General features: G+C 40.7%; 1 pseudogene; it reads left to right on the top strand.

Annotated features, from left to right (window-relative positions):
• Positions 1–4,380: 4,380 nt before the first annotated feature.
• On the top strand, positions 4,381–5,203 carry LOC117508776 (annotated as a pseudogene).
• The last annotated feature ends 7,447 nt before the right edge of the window (positions 5,204–12,650 follow it).

Raw genomic sequence — 12,650 nt, 5'->3', positions numbered from 1 at the left:
GTATTAAAAAACTGGGTTCCACACAAACACCATACACTATAATTTATGAAAGCATCTAAGTACTAAGCACACAAATGTATCAATATTGTCACACGTATCGAGTATCTGACTTCCATTAATATGTAGCTTGTTGTATCAGGTTTTGAGAAAGAATGTAGTGCCCCATATAACAGTTTTAGATTATCCCACAATCCTTTGCATGCTGGAGAGGGAGGCTTGATAATGGCTCAGCTTAATGCTAACTTTAACATTGAAAATGCCGTAGACATGCTAACGCGTTAGCATTGGTCCTGTTTTTAAGTTAGAAAAGACATCTATCAACTGTTTCAGAAGACCATAACAGGTCGGTTTAACATAAAAAAGGTAAATATTACTCACAGACATATGTTCTTTAGGGCTTTAGTGGGGGAAAATTAAGATAAAGCAAAATAAAACAAAGAACCAACAAAGCAGCAGATCGAAGGTTGAAGCACTGCTTCATTGGTTCAAGCTTCAAAGCAAAGCCGCGCTGCAGAAACGGTTGATTATACAGACCCGCTGCAGGGTCTGTAATCAATGTAGAGAAATGATCATTTTCCTGACAAACACCCCCAAAAATAACGGCCACTCTGAAGGGCCGATAAGGGAATCAAATCATTTCTTAAGGATATCTGAAAAGAACCGGTTCTCGACACGCAACCCTAGCAGCAACACTTTTTTTTTTCTTTTTTTTTTTTTTTTAAAAAACTCACATTAAAGACTCACAATTATATATCGTAGTTAAACACAATACATATTTTGGTTGAACTCACCTCCATAGCAACGCAATGTTGCAAACAAGTTGCTTGTTGCTTGTCCACTCCACCACCCGCAAACACTTGTTTACACTGACAACGAAATCTCGGCCTCCCCAGCGAGAACGTGATTACGCATAAGATTTGACACAGTAAAGGCGTCTATAGGAGGAGGCACTCATATGACTGACCTCAGACAACCATGGTGGATGACCGCTGTGCCTGTTTTGCTCTTTGGCACATACAGTAGAATATTTTATTTCCACCATCTAAATAACAACATACAATTATAGTGTAATAAGAAAGCAAACAATTGTGTGTTTAATGGTAAAAAGCACCAAATCTTGCACTGTTTGAAACATAAAAAGAAACAAAAATTTGACATCATGTCAACCTCATATATTTAAATCAATGGAATTGTGGTTGGAATGGGTTCAGTGTGTAAGAACACAACACATCAGATTTGTGCAAGATTTGGTGCTTATGCCATGAAATTCCCAATAGTAGTGATACTTTATACATATTTTACTGGTGCATCTCTAATAAAGTCCTGTGATCCCTAACTGGAGTAAGTGGGTATAGAAAATGGATGGATGTATCAGCCTCTCAGTCACTTCTGTGCAGTGACCTCATGACTCCGTAAGGTCTTCCCGGGCATCTCTTAAAGTTAAAAGGCTGAGGACCAGAGACATGAATGCCCCCTGCTGAGACAAGTGAACTGCAGTTTCCAGCTTCAGCTGTAGTGAAAACCAAATAAGAAACAACGCATTTGTGTAAGTTGAGAACTTTTGTTACTTTGCACAAATGTTAACAAAGTTTGGTCTTTTCCTTTCCGCATTCTAAATAATGATCCCATGCAAAGGCAGTATTTAAGGATTACCTACCCTGGAGACCTCCATTAAATCCCAGTGTGTATTTATGTTTGACGTCTGCTGTGGTGTATTTCATCTGGACAACCCACACCAACCACCTGTACAGGTCAGGTACAGAGCAGGCTGGACTTTCTGAGGAGGCTGTGGTCATATAACATCTGCAGGAAACTCCTGTGGATGTTCTGCCAGTCTGTGTCTGTAGGTAGCCAGCATCCTCTTTTAACACTGTGGGTGTGCTGGGGGAGGCAGAACATCCAAGAAGGACACATCCAGGCTGGACAAGACGGATCGGCGGGCTGGCTCTGGGTTGGCATGAAGCTGGACTCTGTTGATGGTGGCAGATAAGAGAACACTGGACAAACTGTTGTACATTATGGACAATGCCAGTCACCCTCTGCACACCATCATCAGTAACCAGAGGAGCCTCTTCAGTCACAGACTGCTCCTTCCCAAGTGCAGGACCAACAGACTGAAAAACTCCTTTGTCCCTCAGGTGATCAAACTGTACAACTCCTCACTCAGTAGAGAAGCAGATAACAGAATATTACAGGGGAATCTTTCAAATGGTGAAACAAGTACCAAATATGGCACAAATTCTGTCCATCATTTACCTGTATTTTGGCATGCTTGGCGCCAGAAGTTATGTTGGATCCAAAGGGATCCAAAAAGGCTAGGACCAAAAGTTATATTGGATCGGTTCCCACTGACCGATAGCGTTAGAGCTTACTGCCAACAGCTAGCCAATCAGAGCGTGGCATACAATTATTCATGAGATGACATCACTAATGACGTAGCGGAAGTCAGGAACTTGCTGACAGACGCTGGCTGAAAAAATGGCAACAAACATGTCAACAACAGCAGAAAACCGTCTGCTAGCGACGTTTGCTGAGTTCACAGAGGAGGAACTGGTGGAAATATTGAACTCCAAGGATGCCAAAAACACTAAGAAGGTAGACAAGCATGCTACTGACGTTTTAGAAGCATTCATCGCATTCAGAATCAATCATATGCTGTTCACACAAAATTAATTGATCTAATTTACTTGACTCTTTGTTGTTTGCTTAATTTGGGAGGGGGGTGGAGAACATAACAATTGATGGATGGCAAGTCGTCCAATATAACTTTTCTTCATCCAATATTTCTCTAAGTTGGACTCCTTACCATCCATTATTTGTATAGTAAAAGCACGTTAGTCACCTAAATGTTCAATAGGCAGCCAGATCGGGGTCAATGGAAGAATTACACATGGGTAAAAATTTTTAAATGCTCCAATCATATTGAAAACTACACCGCATTATTTGTCTGATCACAAAGTTTCCAAAAAAGTAAAGTTTGGACCATCTGTGGCTGAATATTATGGAGTTATGGGGTAAAAACAGCAAGAATGGTGACACAATAATTTGCATAATTTTTTACCAAAATTGGAGCAACTTTATCTTTTGACCCCTGTACAAACCGAAATTGACCTTTGTCACCAATTCATTCATTGTGCATATTTCTCTCAGACATTTTCCTTTATTGCAACGGCTCCATTAGGTTTTCGTAAAAAAAAAAATGCTTCCATGATACAAGGAAGCTAAATCCAGTCGCAGCAGTGTTCATGTGGTCATCTTAGCAGCTGTACCTCATATTCAGTGGATTCAGGAAGGTAGATGTGTTTCCATACATACCACTGGGGTCCTCAGAGGCTGTGTCGCTCTATCAGAACCACCCGAGTGACCTACTGGTTGTACACAGAACCTCCTCTGCCCCCTGCCCTCGGTTTCCGTGTCATTAAAGAAACACCACTCTAATTTCAAGTCAAATTTCAAGTGATTGGGATCTATTTAAGTGTCATATAGAACAAATAATGAATGTTAATATGTAAATATTGTCATTCCTTGAAAGATGATGCCTTGTTGAATGAAATGTTCTACTCAATGAGGCATAGCAGACCTGAATAGAATGTTCAGTCCTTCAACACACATAAATATTCTTACCCTTGCAGTCATGAACATTGTATATGAGAAAATAGATGATTTATTTTTTTCCATTTTTGATTTATTCCATTTCATAAAATCTCAGACAGTCCTGCTGACACATGGCCTGCTAACATGAAACCAGTAGGTTTTATGTTCTTGGTTATTACAAAAACAAGGCCTGTCATTGTTGCTGTTTTTTTTTTTTTTCTTCCACACATATTTCATTCAGAAGGTGATTTAGCAGTTTTCATCCAGGTTCAAATACGCCGAGACTTTATGGAATCCAAAATAGAGCAGATGCTAGTCCACAGATACTGCAGTTGCAGATATAAGTCAACAAATGCTTTCATGTCAATGCTCTTTTGACTTAAATCAACAATATCATACAGAACATGTACTTTCTGTTGTGTTACTGTCATCTAAACTTTGAAAGAAACTTGCTTAAACCACATCAAAAATGAACTTCTCAGGTTTCCCTCAGTTCTTCCACGTGACTGTGATAGTTGATGTGCAGAAAGCTACAAAATATTAAAGTATCCCCAAATGCAGTTTTACTTTGAAAGTAACATGATGCCGCCTGAAACTGACTCCACCTTCAGTTGGTGTAAAAGCAGGTAGAATCAGTTTCTCCCCCCCTCTCTCTCTCTCTCACTAAAAGTCAATGACTTTGAGCCAACGGGCTCCGATATTGTCTCCAATCAGGTGGGCTGAGCCTGCAGACACGGAGCAACGTGGGTCCCAGAAAAGAGACTCCGCTCACTTTCAGCTCCAACAATGGCCTCTGCGGGCTTAGAGATCTTTGGATAATCCTGGCCATGGCTGGCTGGCTGGGGGTGATGGTTGCCTGCGGCCTGCCATGTGGCGAGTAACTGCTTACATCGGTCAGAACATTGTTATTTCCCAGGTGATCTGGGAAGGCTTGTGGATGAACTGTTCAGTGCAGAGTACAGGACAGATGCACTGTAAAGTGCATGAATCCATGCTGGGGCTTCCGGTGGACCTGCAGGCGGCTCGTGCTTTGGTCATTGTCTCCATGGTGCTGTGCATTGTGGGCATTGGGCTGTCCATTGCTGGTGCAAAGTGTACCAACTGCAGTCGGGATGTCAGCAATAAGCCGTGGCTCATGTTGGCAGCTGGAGTGACGTTCATGGTGGCTGGGCTGCTGATGCTGGTGGCCGTGTCTTGGACAGCCAACGCCATCGTCTTGGGCTTCTACGACCCAATGCTGGAGGAGACGGCAAAGAGAGAGTTTGGTAATGCTCTGTACTTTGGCTGGGCTGCCTCCTGCCTCCTCATCATTGGGGGAGCCCTGCTCTGCTGCTCCTGCCCCCCAAGAGCAGCTACCGTATCCAGCGGTGACGTCGCCGCGGCTCCTCGGGTGAGCTACTCAGCTGTAAAGACCATGTCAGTCAACGGAGCCACCAGAAGAGACTATGTATGAACATGTGAACAGCACTGTCGTGGAAACCCAGACATTTGGTCTCAGTACTTTGGGTTTGGAGATGATAAAATAATGTTTAACGCGTGACTTATCATTTATGACATTTGTTATGACCATATTTGGGGATTAAAGGTGTTTTTTACATATTACAAATATTCATTTTTACTTTTTGGCTTTTGTAGAAAGAACTATTATGATTGTTGCTGTTCATGAAGAAAGTTACACATCCAAGTACACAAGTTCATTCTGACTGAAATCCTGCCAAATTATATTTATGTATTTTTAAAGCTTGTTTCTCTTCACATTGTTGCTTCTCAGTTAATGAGAAATACAGCATGAACTCTGAAAACCAGAACCAGTGCCTGCTTAATTAACACAAACGTTTGTGTGTGTGTGTGTGTGTGTGTGTATGAGTCTGGCCAGTTGGTCACACTGTTGCACACTGAATTAGGTGTTTTATTTCAATGCAAATAGAAAAAGTGAACAATGTGTTGTCTGTTTCAAAGGGGAGCCTTATGCTGTCATTATAGTCTGTCGTCTATTTGTGAGTGAAACCAAGCCAGCGATAAAAGCGCCCATCTGCAAGGGAGCGTAACCCACACCGTAACAAAATCCACCACAACCACAAAGACCCCACTGAACTGAAAACTGCAATTATTTGAGTTCCCCCAGAAGAGATTTTCTCAAGAAAAAGTGCAAAGAATAACTACATCTAAAATACAAATAAATACATAAAATAAATAAATAAATAAAAAGTTAAACACGTAAAGCAAACAGCAAATACCTCAGGTTGGAAATTAAGACAAGAATGTGAAATATTTTGGAAACATTTAATTGGAAATTAAACATTGCTTTAATTCAAAATGTGATTATGCCATAGAAATATGTAAAATGTAATTATTACATCTTGTTCTCACAAGAAAAAGTCATTTAAAGATGATTACTGAAACGGGAAAAGTATATGTGAAAAAACCGTAAGAAGCAGATGATTTTGCCAAACTTTGTTTTGGCGCCTGTTGGCAGGAGAGTGTTACTGTGTAACTGTTACACACGATGCAAAATAATCAGTGACATAACAGAGGGGGGGAAAAAAAGACCGAGAACACAGACTCCCACTTCATGGAAGCAGCAACTTGACAAAATAGCATGAACACATGAAATGAGTGTGTTATAAACCTTACAGAGTGAGACCCTTAAAGAGCAAGTCAACGTTTTTTATTCACAGTATTTCATATTAGTCAAGCCTCTGAGTGTACCATCCACCTTTGACAATTTCATAATATGAAAGAAAAATCTTTTTTTTCCACAAACTTCTGAAGAGTGAACACCTGGTTGTCCATACGACACCTGCAATGCATGTCAAAATGATGGGGAGAAACTCTGCTCAAAGCCACCACCATCTATTCCCACCCCCAACGAAACACAATTTATTTGGGTAGGTCAGTTTTGGGGAACCTCACCCCGAAATGCCTTCAGCATGTTAACACTGTTAGCTACCTGATGCAATGCAATGGAAAAAATAATTCATCATATTATTGTGGTGAGTTGCGTGGAAGAACGAAGACCCAGCCAGAGGTTTAGTCTTTTCTGCACTCTGCCACAGGCGCTTATATTTTTACACACAGCAACATAGAGACAATGGCGGAAGTCATCAAACACAGTTCACACTTTAGGTAACAACAACATGGCACTCAACCAAACTGACAAAACCATTTGAACTACAAAACACAACAAATCAGCAATACTAACAACACTGTTAAGCCAACATGAACCCCAATAACCACACTTAAAACCCCAAAACCCTGAACTCCCATAATGCATTACAGCACAGCAATTTACAGGCTTAGCAACCGGCCCAGCAATCACGTCATCCGTTTTGACATTGTTGTTAAATCATGTAAATCGCGACCTAATACCAGACAGACAATTTGGGCCAATTGACATTGTTCTTATATTGCAATGACCCAAAAGGGCTCATCAGACACTTTGGGCGGGGCCAGGAAACTATTGGCTGGAATAAATAATTAATTGTAGTTATTGTGGCAATCTGCGTGGAACAACAAAGACCAAGCCAGAGGTTTTGCCTTTCTGCACTCTGCCACAAGGAGGTGCTTTTATTTTTGCACACAACACAGGGACATCATCAAGCACACTACACTTTACACTTATGGTAAAGACAACATGACACTTTTTCTGATGGATGTAAACTTTGAACAGGGTAATTTGGATAGTTTCTGTTGTCATTTTGATTTAACAAGAGTAAACACAGTTGTTTGACAATAAATGGCTTCACCCAACCACTAACCATGAGTGAAAAAAGGTTTTGTGTTATTCATATTCTCTAAGAAATGGCCAAAAAAAGGAAATTTCTGCTTTTTTTCAGAAACATTTGTGATGCTTCACTTTGCTGTCCAACCAGTTATTCCATGTGTTTCAACATAAACGTATTTCCTGGCTCCACGACCCGATCAAAGGAGGCAGAGCCCATACCCTGGGGTGGACAGGGCCCGGTTGGTGGTGATGGGTTGGTGGAGGGAGCTTTGGATGGCAGCGCAAATGGCCACACATTTTCTAAGTGTGCAGCGAGCGGTGTTAGCATGAAAATAGTGACGATGACTTTCGAGCTGGATGTGAAATTTGTCTAAGTGCCCCCATGAGTGTGGCGTTGCAAAAAATCAACACATGTGGCTGCCAGAGTGTGGGCTCCCCCCTCAACACAATGTGCCATGCGTGTGTTTCGCCCCCTCCGCAACACATGTGGTGTGCCGGGGGGGAGCACACTTGCATGGAATGCTGATAGATGGGGACTGGCCAGTCGCGTCACAGCGCACACAGCACAGTGAGCCGCTTCCCAGCTGACTGCTGACCAGAGATGCTGTAAATGATGGCTCAGTGCACACAGTGGGTCACATTAAAAACACATAGACCACAGAAATTTTTGTCTTGGTAATAAAAAGGAACCCGTAACACCAACACAAACTCACACACACACACTCATCTTCAACCACTTAGTCCAATTAAGGGTCGTGGGGGGCTGGAGCTTATCCCAGCAGGCATAGAGCGCGAGACGGGGTACACCCAGGACAGGACGCCAGTCTGTCACAGGGCCACTAACAGACAAACACAGTCACACCCACTCGCACACCTACAGACAATTTAAAGATACCAATCCACTTAACCCGCATGTCTTTGGATGTGGGAGGAAACCGGAGCACCCGGAGGAAACCCACGCAAACACTGGGAGAACATGCAAAATCCACATAGAAAGGCCACAAGCGGGAATTGAACCCATGACCTCCTCGCTGTGAGGCAACAGTGCTAACCACTAAGCCACTGTGCTGCCCCCCGCTCATCAAATCGCTCATCTGATCTTTGCTCTCCTCACTGTGCACATCAGCCTGACCAGTATTACATGTCCCCATTACAATGACCTGTTACATGAGAACAATCCATATATTATAAATGTGTGATTCAGAGCAGTCCTGCTCCGTGGTGTCATAAGTCAGTGTTGTTTGTGCTGTTGTGTAGCCACATGGTCTCAGTTACTAACTTCCCAGGGCTAACCAGTGAGTCAGATTAGTCATGTAAACAGTCTGTCAAAACAGCTAGGAACAGCTGTCTTTACTTTGATGAAGCAGGTTTCAACATCGTCTTCTGATTTCTCCAAACTTTTTAAGTCTTGAGAGCTGCACATCTCTTTGTTTGGCAGAAACTCATCAAATGTACATCTGTCTAGGACTCATGCAAAAAAAAAAAAACAAAAAAAAACACCTTACCTCTTTAATGGCCATTTGGTAGAGCACATTGATATCTACGGCATTCAATTGAAAAATGTTCATGGGTTACAAGGACTGAGTCATGCTTTTTGTTGTCTCAACAAAATTCCATCAATGACTTCTTTAACACATTATGCAGCCTTAAGTAACTTTTTCCTTAACTTTGGAACCACAAATTTGTGCCTGTCTCAAGAAGTATCAAAAATGACTCAGAATAATAACAATGTGCTTGAACAACTTAAAAATTTTGGTTACCTTTTGTCCATTTTGAAATGACAGAAAAGAACAGATGAAAGGTCTTTGGCATTTATTGGCCTGTATTTGGCAAATCTGTTGCAAACCCATGTTTTTCTCTGTTAAAACCTCTTGAAAAATGAGACCTGTCATAAACAAATTAACTTTCCAAAGAAATTAAGACAAATTTATCAAATTTGTTGGGAAGTTACAATTGTCCAGATACACACAGTGATTCCTAAGGCGTGACCTTGGTAAACAAAATTTGAATGTGTGTGGATACACCCTGTTCATCTGTCTATGAGTCTTACAAAATCCTCAAAAACCATTACGTGGATTTCAATAAAACTTCACACAATGGTTGCACACATATTACATACTGTCAGAAAGAGAACAACTTATTTTCACAATTTAATATTTTCATTCATGTTACATGTATTTTACAAAAATCCTTCTCATCATTTATTTATTGACATTTATTTCTATTATTATTACCTACCTAATTAATTATTAAGATCCTATTGTCTTACGTACAATTTGTACATGTTCAGTAAAGCCCCTTTATCAATCAAACAATCAAAAACAATATTTACGTTTTAAGAGCAGAAGCTGTGCAAGTCAAGGAACATTTGTAGATCACCATTTGTGCATTTGCAGGTATTAATGAGACGATTTTAACTCCATAGGAAGTTAGCTTTGAGTTAAAGGAAGTTAGCATGTATGCTCATGTTTGCAAAATGTCTTGTAAATGACTCCAGCTGTGTTATCAGGTCACAAAAACAGCATTTTCAGTTTTAGAAGCGTTTATTGCTCGCTAGCTTTTACATAATATACGAGGGCTGTCAATAAAGTATAGGTCCTTTTTATTTTTTTCAAAAACTATATGGATTTCATTCATATGTTTTTACGTCAGACATGCTTGAACCCTAGTGCGCATGCGTGAGTTTTTCCACGCCTGTCGGTGACGTCATCCGCCTGTGAGCACTGCTTGTGGGAGGAGTCGTCCAGCCCTTCGTCGGAATTCCTTTGTCTGAGAAGTTGCTGAGAGACTGGCGCTTTGTTTGATCAAAATTTTTCTAAACCTGTGAGGCACATCAAAGTGGACACGGTTCGAAAAATTAAGCTGGTTTTCGGTGAAATTTTAACGGCTGATGAGAGATTTTGAGGTGATACTGTCGCTTTAAGGACTTCCCACGTAATTTTAGAGATATTGCGCAAATACAAAAAAGCAGTCGTACATATTTGTTTAATATGCGCATTGAATGACATATCCTGATCAAAAATGACTCCAAGATTTCTCACAGTATTACTAGAGGTCAGGGTAATGCCATCCAGAGTAAGGATCTGGTTAGACACCATGTTTTTAAGATTTGTGGGGCCAAGTACAATAACTTCAGTTTTATCTGAGTTTAAAAGCAGGAAATTAGAGGTCATCCATGTCTTTATGTCTGTAAGACAATCCTGCAGTTTAGCTAATTGGTGTGTGTCCTCTGGCTTCATGGATAGATAAAGCTGGGTATCATCTGCGTAACAATGAAAATTTAAGCAATGCCGTCTAATAATACTGCCTAAGGGAAGCATGTATAAAGTGAATAAAATTGGTCCTAGCACAGAATCTTGTGGAACTCCATAATTAACCTTAGTCTGTGAAGAAGATTCCCCATTTACATGAACAAATTGTAATCTATTAGATAAATATGATTCAAACCACCGCAGCGCAGTGCCTTTAATACCTATGGCATGCTCTAATCTCTGTAATAAAATTTTATGGTCAACAGTATCAAAAGCAGCACTGAGGTCTAACAGGACAAGCACAGAGATGAGTCCACTGTCTGAGGCCATAAGAAGATAATTTGTAACCTTCACTAATGCTGTTTCTGTACTATGATGAATTCTGAAACCTGACTGAAACTCTTCAAATAGGCCATTCCTCTGCAGTTGATCAGTTAGCTGTTTTACAACTACCCTTTCAAGAATTTTTGAGACAAAAGGAAGGTTGGAGATTGGCCTATAATTAGCTAAGATAGCTGGGTCAAGTGATGGCTTTTAAGTAATGGTTTAATTACTGCCACCTTAAAAGCCTGTGGTACATAGCCAACTAATAAAGATAGATTGATCATATTTAAGATCGAAGCATTAATTAATGGTAGGGCTTCCTTGAGCAGCCTGGTAGGAATGGGGTCTAATAGACATGTTGATGATTTGGAGGAAGTAACTAATGAAAATAACTCAGACAGAACAATCGGAGAGAAAGAGTCTAACCAAATACCGGCATCACTGGTTTCTCCCAATTCAGATCAGGGAGACAGATACCCTCTCTACTTTTAAGATTAGGCTTAAAACTTTCCTTTTCGCTAAGGCTTATAGTTAGGGCTGGATCGGGTGACCCTGGACCATCCCTTGGTTATGTTGCTTTAGACGTAGACTGTGGGGGGGTTCCCATGATGCACTGTTTCTTTCTCTTTTTGCTCCGTATGCATCACTCTGCATTTAATCATTAGTGATTGATCTCTTTTTCCTGGTTCTTTCCCTCAGCCCCAACCACTCTCAGCAGAAGACTGCCCCTCCCTGAGCCTGGTTCTGCTGGAGGTTTCTTCCTGTTAAAAGGGAGTTTTTCCTTCCCACTGTGGCCAAGTGCTTGCTCATAGGGGGTCGTTTTGACCGTTGGGGTTTTTCATGATTGTTGTATGGCCTTGCCTTGCAATGTGGAGCGCCTTGGGGCAACTGTTTGTTGTGATTTGGCGCTATATAAGAAACAAGTTGATTGATTGATTGATTGATCACTGAAAGCAGCCAAAGATAACGATACGTCTTTGGGATGGTTATGAGTAATTTTTTCTCTAATAGTTAAAATTTTATTAGCAAAGAAAGTCATGAAGTCATTACTAGTTAAAGTTAAAGGAATACTCGGCTCAATAGAGCTCTGACTCTTTGTCAGCCTGGCTACAGTGCTGAAAAGAAACCTGGGGTTGTTCTTATTTTCTTCAATTAGTGATGAGTAGTAAGATGTCCTAGCTTTACGGAGGGCTTTTTTATAAAGCAACAGACTCTTTTTCCAGGCTAAGTGAAGATCTTCTAAATTAGTGAGACGCCATTTACTCTCCAACTTACAGGTTATCTGCTTTAAGCTGCGAGTTTGTGAGTTATACCACGGAGTCAGGCACTTCTGATTTAAAGCTCTCTTTTTCAGAGGAGCTACAGCATCCAAAGTTGTCTTCAATGAGGATGTAAAACTATTGACGAGATACTCTATCTCACTTACAGAGTTTAGGTAGCTACTCTGCACTGTGTTGGTATATGGCATTAGAGAACATAATGAAGGAATCATATCCTTAAACCTAGTTACAGCGCTTTCTGAAAGACTTCTAGTGTAATGAAACTTATTCCCCACTGCTGGGTAGTCCGACAGAGTAAATGTAAATGTTATTAAGAAATGATCAGACAGAAGGGAGTTTTCAGGGAATACTGTTAAGTCTTCAATTTCCATACCATAAGTCAGAACAAGATCTAAGATATGATTAAAGTGGTGGGTGGACTCATTTACATTTTGAGCAAAGCCAATTGAGTCTAATAATAGATTAAATGCAGTGTTG

This window comes from Thalassophryne amazonica, chromosome 4 (genome assembly GCF_902500255.1).
Source record: "Thalassophryne amazonica chromosome 4, fThaAma1.1, whole genome shotgun sequence".
Taxonomy (NCBI): Eukaryota; Metazoa; Chordata; class Actinopteri; order Batrachoidiformes; family Batrachoididae; genus Thalassophryne; species Thalassophryne amazonica.
Note: the sequence above shows the minus strand (reverse complement) of the source record. Positions and strands in the feature narration are given on the sequence as shown.